Source organism: Schistocerca cancellata, chromosome 1 (assembly GCF_023864275.1).
Source record: "Schistocerca cancellata isolate TAMUIC-IGC-003103 chromosome 1, iqSchCanc2.1, whole genome shotgun sequence".
In the NCBI taxonomy this organism is placed as follows: domain Eukaryota; kingdom Metazoa; phylum Arthropoda; class Insecta; order Orthoptera; family Acrididae; genus Schistocerca; species Schistocerca cancellata.
This window is the reverse complement of record NC_064626.1, coordinates 640,401,327-640,410,265: the sequence shown is the minus strand read 5'-3', so window position 1 is coordinate 640,410,265 and position 8,939 is coordinate 640,401,327.

The following is an 8,939-nucleotide window of genomic DNA, read 5'->3' as shown; positions in this document are numbered from 1 at the left end:
AAGGCAAAGCCTCCGGTCCAGATGGTTCCTCTCAGTGTATGCTGATAAAATAGCTCCATATCTAGCAATTATATACAACCACTCGCTCATAGAAAGATCCGTACCTAAAGACTGGAAAATTGCTCAAGTTACACCAATACCCAGAAATGAAAATAGGAGTAATCCGCTAAATTACAGGCCCATATCACTAACGTCCATTTGCAGTACGGTTTTGAAATGTATACTGTTTTCGAACAATATGAATTACCTAAAGGAAAACAACTTATTGACAAATAGTCAGCACGGATTCAGAAAATATCGTTTTTATGAAACACAACTAGATCTTTATACTCATGAAGTAGTGAGTGCAGGGGATGTCAAAATGATTCCATATTTTTAGATTTCTATATGGCTTTAGACATCGTACCTCACAAGCGTCTTCTAACCAAACTGCATGCTTATGGAATATCGCCTCAGTTGTGCGACTGGATTCGTGATTTCCTATCAGAAAGGTCACATTTCGTACTAATAGACAGAAAGTCACCGGGTAAAACAGAAGAAATATCCAGTGTTCCCCAAGGAAGTGTTATAGGCTCTCTATTCGTCCTGATATATATTAATGACATAGGAGACCTTGTGAGTAGGCCTCTTAGATTGTTTGCAGATGATGCTGTGATTTACCGTCTTGTAAAGTCGTCAGATTGTAATCCCTGGCACAGTACTCGTTAAGGCCTGTGCTATGGTAAGTGAGCGGGATTCACCTTATGAGAAAGGATTTTCGCATAGATATCGACCGTGTGTACCTGAATGATGGCAAATCAGACTTACATCCACTCTGTAATAACAATGACCCGTCAAGTAAGTTCGAAATGCAATTACACGTCAGGATGGATCAAAAGCAACCCAGAAGATGCTACTAATGTGATAATAATGCCTAATTTCAAGAATCATAAAAGAAGGTTGTATACCTGGAAGAATCCTGGAGATACTAAAAGGTATCAGATAGATTATATAATGGTAAGACAGAGATTTAGGAACCAGGTTTTAAATTGTAAGACATTTCCTGGGGCAGATGTGGATTCTGACCACAATCTATTGGTTATGAACTGCAGATTGAAACTGAAGAAACTGCAAAAAGGTGGGAATTTAAGGAGATGGGACCTGGATAAACTAAAAGAACCAGAGGTTGTAGAGAGTTTCAGGGAGAGCATAAGGCAACAATTGACAGGAATGGGGGAAAGAAATACAGTAGAAAAGGAATGGGTAGCTCTGAGGGATGAAGTAGTGAAGGCAGCAGACGATCAAGTAGGTAAAAAGACGAGGGCTAATAGAAATCCTTGGGTAACAGAAGAAATATTGAATTTAATTGATGAAAGGAGAAACTATAAAAATGCAGTAAATGAAGTAGGCAAAAAGGAATACAAACGTCTCAAAAATGATATCGACAGGAAGTGCAAAATAGCTAAGCAGGGATGGCTAGAGGACAAATGTAAGGATGTAGAGGCTTGTCTCACTAGGGGTAAGATAGATACTGCCGACAGGAAAATTAAAGAGACCTTTGGAGAGAAGAGAACCACTTTTATGAATATCAATAGCTCAGATGGCAACCCAGTTCTAAGCAAAGAAGGGAAGGCAGAAGGGTGGAAGGAGTATATAGAGGGTTTATACAAGGGCGATGTACTTGAGGACAATATTATGGAAATGGAAGAGGATGTAGATGAAGACGAAATGGGAGATAAGATACTGCGTGAAGAGTTTGACAGAGCACTGAGAGACCTGAGTCGAAACAAGGCCCCGGGAGTAGACAACATTCCATTAGAACTACTGATGGCCTCGGGAGAGCCAGTCATGACAAAACTCTACCATCTGGTGAGCACGATGTATGAGACAGGCGAAATACCCTCAGACTTCAAGAAGAATATAATAATTCCAATCCCAAAGAAAGCAGGTGTTGACAGATGTGAAAATTACCGAACTATCAGTTTAATAAGTCACAGCTGCAAAATACTAACGCGAATTCTTTACAGACGAATGGAAAAACTGGTAGAAGCGGACCTCGGGGAAGATCAGGTTGGATTCCGTAGAAATGTTGGAACACGTGAGGCAATACTAACCTTACGACTTATCTTAGAAGAAAGATTAAGAAAAGGCAAACCTACGTTTCTATCATTTGTAGACTTAGAGAAAGCTTTTGACAATGTTAACTGGAATACTCTTTCAAATTCTGAAGGTGGCAGGGGTAAAATACAGGGAGCGAAAGGCTATTTACAATTTGTACAGAAACCAGATGGCAGTTATAAGAGTCGAGGGGAATGAAAGGGAAGCAGTGGTTGGGAAAGGAGTGAGACAGGGTTGTAGCCTCTCCCCGATGTTATTCAATCTGTATATTGAGCAAGCAGTAAAGGAAACAAAAGAAAAATTCGGAATAGGTATTAAAATTCATGGAGAAGATGTAAAAACTTTGAGGTTCGCCGATGACATTGTAATTCTGTCAGAGACAGCAAAGGACTTGGAAGAGCAGTTGAACGGAATGGACAGTGTCTTGAAAGGAGGATATAAGATGAACATCAACAAAAGCAAAACGAGGATAATGGAATGTAGTCAAATTAAGTCGGGTGATGCTGAGGGAATTAGATTAGGAAATGAGACACTTAAAGTAGTAAAGGAGTTTTGCTATTTAGGGAGTAAAATAACTGATGATGGTCGAATTAGAGAGGATATACAATGTAGACTGGCAATGGCAAGGAAAGCGTTTCTGAAGAAGAGAAATTTGTTAACATCGAGTATAGATTTAAGTGTCAGGAAGTCGTTTCTGAAAGTATTTGTATGGAGTGTAGCCATGTATGGAAGTGAAACGTGGACGATAACTAGTTTGGACAAGAAGAGAATAGAAGCTTTCGAAATGTGGTGCTACAGAAGAATGCTGAAGATAAGGTGGGTAGATCACGTAACTAATGAGGAGGTATTGAGTAGGATTGGGGAGAAGAGAAGTTTGTGGCGCAACTTGACTAGAAGAAGGGATCGGTTGGTAGGACATGTTTTGAGGCATCAAGGGATCACAAATTTAGCATTGGAGGGCACCGTGGAGTGTAAAAATCGTAGAGGGAGACCAAGAGATGAATACACTAAGCAGATTCAGAAGGATGTAGGTTGCAGTAGGTACTGGGAGATGAAGAAGCTTGCACAGGATAGAGTAGCATGGAGAGCTGCATAAAACCAGTCTCAGGACTGAAGACCACAAAAACAACAATGCCTAATTAGGCATTAACTGAGTTTCTTCCCTGTACAAGTTGGTTTATATTCATGCAAAACAACAAGTTGTAACACCGCATAATATAGTAGAATTTTAGAGCCAGAAAATCTATTGAACTGATAGTTTCACTTTCTGTACTGGTATGGAAAATCATGAATACATAACACCACATTATAATGTTTACTAGAAAACTTTATACTCTCTATTAATCTAATTAAAATCGGGCATAGGTTACCCTAGAAATTGTACTTTCGTGCCACACACAAAGTGTCAATTTTGATATAGATAAAACACTGATAAATTTTGACTTTTATACTGACTTTAACTTTCGCTAGTCAAACCAATTTAGAACATTTCAGAATTCAAATGAATGAGGAGGGGGGGGGGACCCTGAAACTGTTATGATTGCTGTATTTAAAAAAAAAAACCGATTACTGAATTTATTATTCAATCAAGATTTCCAGTATATATGTTATTACTCTTTTCATCTTATTTACTGCTCTTTTAAATGCCTTTAAATGTCTCGAAATAATAAACTTCATTACTATATCAATACTAAAGTTATCTTTCGACTTCGTTAGATCTTCGCTTTTGATTTACTGGTTCATTAACAAAACATTTCTTTAAACACCATTCTAATATAGCTAGGTCTGCAAATTATTATTATTAGCACAATTTTTAATTTTCATTTCGGGACACTTGGTTGCACAACGATTGGAAAGGAGCCTGTCTAGGTTAGTTGTGAGGATAATTAAATGATGGAAAATTTCTGGTAAAATTTAGGTTATTATTGAACCAAACAAACACAGTTCACTCTCTGATCCATACGAATACAGTACTAAAAGTTTCAACCTGCTAGTATCGATGCGGCGGTTGACGAGGGGCAAGACGGCGAGGCACAGAGCACACATACAACCACAGCTATGGCTCTTAATGTATCGGCACTTTAATTCTTCTTAGCGTCGCAATACTTTTCCATTTAGTGCCTATGGAATTTTGTCATGCTGTGTGGGCGTTGGGACGGCATACCCGAGGCTCAGTGAGAGCCTCCTCGCTCCAGAAGGTGTTGCTCAAACCAGTGCCAAACTCCAACTACTACTACTGAGCCCGTTGTGTTCTGCAGTGCACGCTCGCATTTTCCGGCGCTCGCCTGCCATCCACCTTTTACCGATCCCTGACAGACCGGGTAATTACCCGTGGTATTGCATTCTACATGTCCTAACTCATTGCCTACGTATGGACCAGACGCACAGTTACAATTTTAAACATCTTACAACAGTTTCAACATTCGTTACAATTCAATTCTAGTACAATATTACTTGACATTTGACATAAACATTAATATTCACAATGAAACTTATTTACAGTTTTCTTAACATAATGGCATAAAACAAAAAGAAAAGAAATCACAACATCAATTACACAAGTTTATCGAAAAATCAGAAGAAAGGAAGTATTTATATGTACAATAGTACAGAGTCGTTGTTGTTACAAGATGGCCAAAGCGAATCGCAAAATGATTTAGATAAGATATCTGTACGGTCCGAAAAGTGTCATTTGATCATCAATAAAGGAAAGAGTGAAGTTATTTACATGAGTACTAAAAGAAATCTGCTAAATTTTAATTACGCGATAAGTCACACAAATCTGAAGGCCATAAATTCAACTAAATACTTAGGGATTATTATCACAGATAACCTCAATTGGAACGATCACGTAGATAATGTTGTGGGTAGAGCAAATGAAAGACTGCGATTTATTGTCAAAACACTTAGAAGGTGCAACAGGTCTACTAAAGGGACAGCTTGCACCACGCTTGCCCCCCCCCCCCTAATCCTGAAGTGTTGCTAGGTAGGATCCGCATCAGGCGGGACTGACGGATGACATCGAAAAAGTTCAAAGAACGGCATCTCGTTTTGTATTATCGTGAAATAGGGGAGATAGTGCCACAGACATGATGCGTGAATTGGAGTGGCAATTATTAAAAGAAAGGCGTTTTTCGTTGCGACAGGATATTCTCGTGAATTTCAATCACCAGTTTTCTGCTCCGATTGCGAAAACATTCTGTTGGCATTCACCTACGTAGGGAGAAATGATCATCACTATAAAATAAGAGAAATCAGACCTCGCACAAAAAATGTTACTGCTAGTTTTTCCTGCGTGCCCGTCGGGAATGGAACGGTTGAGAGACAGCTTGAAGGTGGTTCGCCGGCCGCTGTGGCCAAGCGGTTCTAGGCGCTTCAGTCCGGAACGGCGCTGCTGCTACCGTTGCAGGTTCGAATCCTGTATCGGGCGTGGATGTGTGTGATGTCCTTAGGTTAGTTAGATTTAAGTAGTTCTACGTTCTAGGGGACTGATGACCTCAGATGTTAAGATCCATATTTCTTAGATCCATTTGAATTTGAAGGTGGTTCATTGAACCCTCACCCAGGCACTTTATTGTGAACAGCAGAGTAATCACGTAAATCTAGGTGTAGGTGAGCTCAGTGACTTCGAATGGGGACTAGTCATAATATGTCATCTGAATGACAAATCCATTAGGGACAATTCAGCAGAATTAAAGCTACCCAAGTCGACTGTTAGCGATGTGGTGGTGAAGAGGAGTCAGCGAAGCAGCTGCCACTGCTAAACCAAGACCAGGCAGACTTCCAGATACTGACGGACAAGAACCACCGAGCATTGCTAAGGGTGGTTGTAAAAGATCGCAAGGAATCAGCAGAGGGAACCACTCTAGTGTTTTTTCCAAAGTGCTACCAGCAGCGCAATTAGCAGCATGATTGTGCTTAGACAGTAAAGAGAATGGGGAATAATGCTCGAGCAGCTCCTCCTAGGTCACAGATTTCGACGGTTGTGATGGTGTGATGAGCGACGGATATTTATCAACGCCTGTAAACAGATAATGGTCTGGATTTAATTGTAATTTCACTGAAAAGTGGACGACTAGAATCGAGTGATCTGGGGTGTCGTATCCGGCTACACCCTCTGGGAATCCGATGGAAGGGTTTGGGTTTGGCAAACGGATGGAGAACGTTACCTTCCATCAGGCGTGGAGACAAAGTAAATTACGGAGGAGATGGTGTTACGGCTTGGGTGAGATTTTCGTGTGTGTGGTCCCCTTTTTGGGCCTAAGAGAAGGTTAGACGCGAAAGTATATCAACGCATTTCACAGTATTGTAAAATTACCAGCGATTAAAAAACAGTCTTGATTGCAAATTTCCTTTAATCGGAGTGACCGGTTTCAATCCTTAAGGATTATCTTCAGACTCCAGAATGGCAGGTGGACTTCCATGGAGCAGGCTGCGCCGATCCAGTGCAGTTCAGCGTCGTGGATCGGCGCAGCCTGCTCCATGGAAGTCCACCTCCGTTCTGGAGTCTGAAGATGATCCTTAAGGATTGAAACCGGTCACTCTGATTAAAAGAAATTTGCGATCAAGACTGTTTTTAAATACCATTACAGTGTTGTGTACTGGGCACAACAGAGGCACACTTCGCACGCGATAATTGATTGTGTCACTATAACAGTGCACCCAGTCATAAAGCAGGTTCTTGAGGCGTTAGTTTGTCGACAATAATATTCGTGAACTGAAAATTTGACATATTTATCGCAGAGAATGAAAACGATCCTTATTTCTGCAAAACTATGAAATTTTTACAGTCTGTAAATGGCTGCAGATTTTCGTATATGACACTGAACTTACAGTTCCTGTAAATAACTGAAACACGTGATCTGTATTTGGGCGACATTGTCCGAAACCTGTAATTTGGAAATACAGATCAGCAATCTGCAGACTGAAAAAATTAGAAAACTTCGTTATCTTGAAATGGACTGTTCTGCTGAGAGCCCCAACTCCTGACCCCAGCGTCCAACGTCACTTCACTATCCTTCTTCAGTCGTTGAGGAAGAATGTGATGCAGTCGCATCACGGTCTTTTGATTAATGAACAGTTTTACAGTAAATCATTTCAGTGCGGATATTCTGACCAGTAGATGTTCCAGCTGTACTTAGTTACTTACATGTTCGATAAACCATTTCATCCAAATGATTGGTTATGAGTCGGTTGATAGGACGTGTATACATTATTAGTGTTAACACTAATGAATACGATACTAAAACTCATAACAATTTGTTCATGGCATAGTAGGAGTTGTCCAGGAGAGACAGTTTTAGATTAGATTAAAAATTTTGTTTGCTACCGGTCAGATATTTTATGTTATTGCGCAAGTGATCAAAGATTTTTGTTGCTCCGTATTGAACTGCTTTCTGAGCCTCTGACAGCTTTAATAATGGACAATAAAGGTCATTTTTGCCTTTAGTATTGGGGGCTTCACTGTTCTTCTCAAATCGTGGTAGTTTATTAATGATGAATTTCATTAGCGATTTTATGTTTCTTTTTTTTTCCAGCGCAGTTAAAATGCCTAGTTCCTTGGAGAGGTAGCTGAATGACGTCCTTGTGTGAAAGCCACATATTATTCCTGCTGCTCGCTTCTGGGTCGAGCTGTTGACAGTTTCAAATGCTGAGTATGTTGGTATGTTAAGCTACTATCTGAGTGTTTACAGCCTCTGATGATGTCTCCGTCATTAGGAGATGGAACGTCAGGCACAGATGCGTACTCTGAACCACGGCCCAATCGCCACAAAGCAAAAATCACCAAGAACTGACATTTCGATGGTAGGCAATGAAACTGACTTATCGATGATAGGCTATGAAAACCACCGTAACTCCATTTTATTAAATTTTACAGGAGAAGCAGCAGTGGTTTCTTAAAAACAATATAAAGTAATGTAGACGAAGTTGCTACTTGTGTAACTATATGGTAAAAGCCTAGTTATGGACAGATTAGAGAAATCCAAGCACTTTAAAATACCACTTTTATAATGGAGCTGCTGGTTATTGGAATTACGAGATTTTTACAGACCCATGGGATTATAAGGTTTTCATTGCCTGCCATCAATATATCACATTTCGGCTTTGATGAACAGTTATATGCTTCTGTATTAATGATAATCTCAAGATCACTTTGCAGGGTGTAAGGTACTTATGACTTGAGACAAGAAACACATTGAAAATTTTATCCCAGTGTATTCAGACACAAGTCAGTGTGTTAACGGACTAAGGTGGCGGATTTTTTTCTTGTTGTGTGGGTGAAAGCATCATCTGCGAGTCGCAGTCGTCGTATATATGGTGGCTTCTACCAGCTGGACTCTACCAGTCATCTTTCACCAGTGGCCATGATCGACATTTATCACAAATGATCACAACGAAACTAAGCGATCACCAGCAGAGTCCTTCCACAACCATTTAACAACAATTCTACACATCATCATACTTTCCTTTGGCCGCATTGGTACTGGGAGTTTTTTCACTCACACTGTCCAAAATCGTTCCTTCTAAACGCATTATGGAATAATACTTAATTTCGACAATTTTTATACTCAACATATATCTTGTTGCAAACTATTGTGTCCTATAGTGCCTTAGTGGTTTCAAATACCTAGACAGCCGGACCGTTTGTTGAGATAAGTCCTTCATTATATGAGACGCATCATTAAGCATATCCCTGTCTTCTGAGCAGTCTCGTAGAAAGGTGCATCGCAACAGACATTTTTAATTGAGGCACGCTGTGGGCCACCTTAGTGCTTACCAAATAATGTGATTTAAATGCCCATCCTCTTCAAGTAGATCAACATTTCCTGCCCAATTTTAAA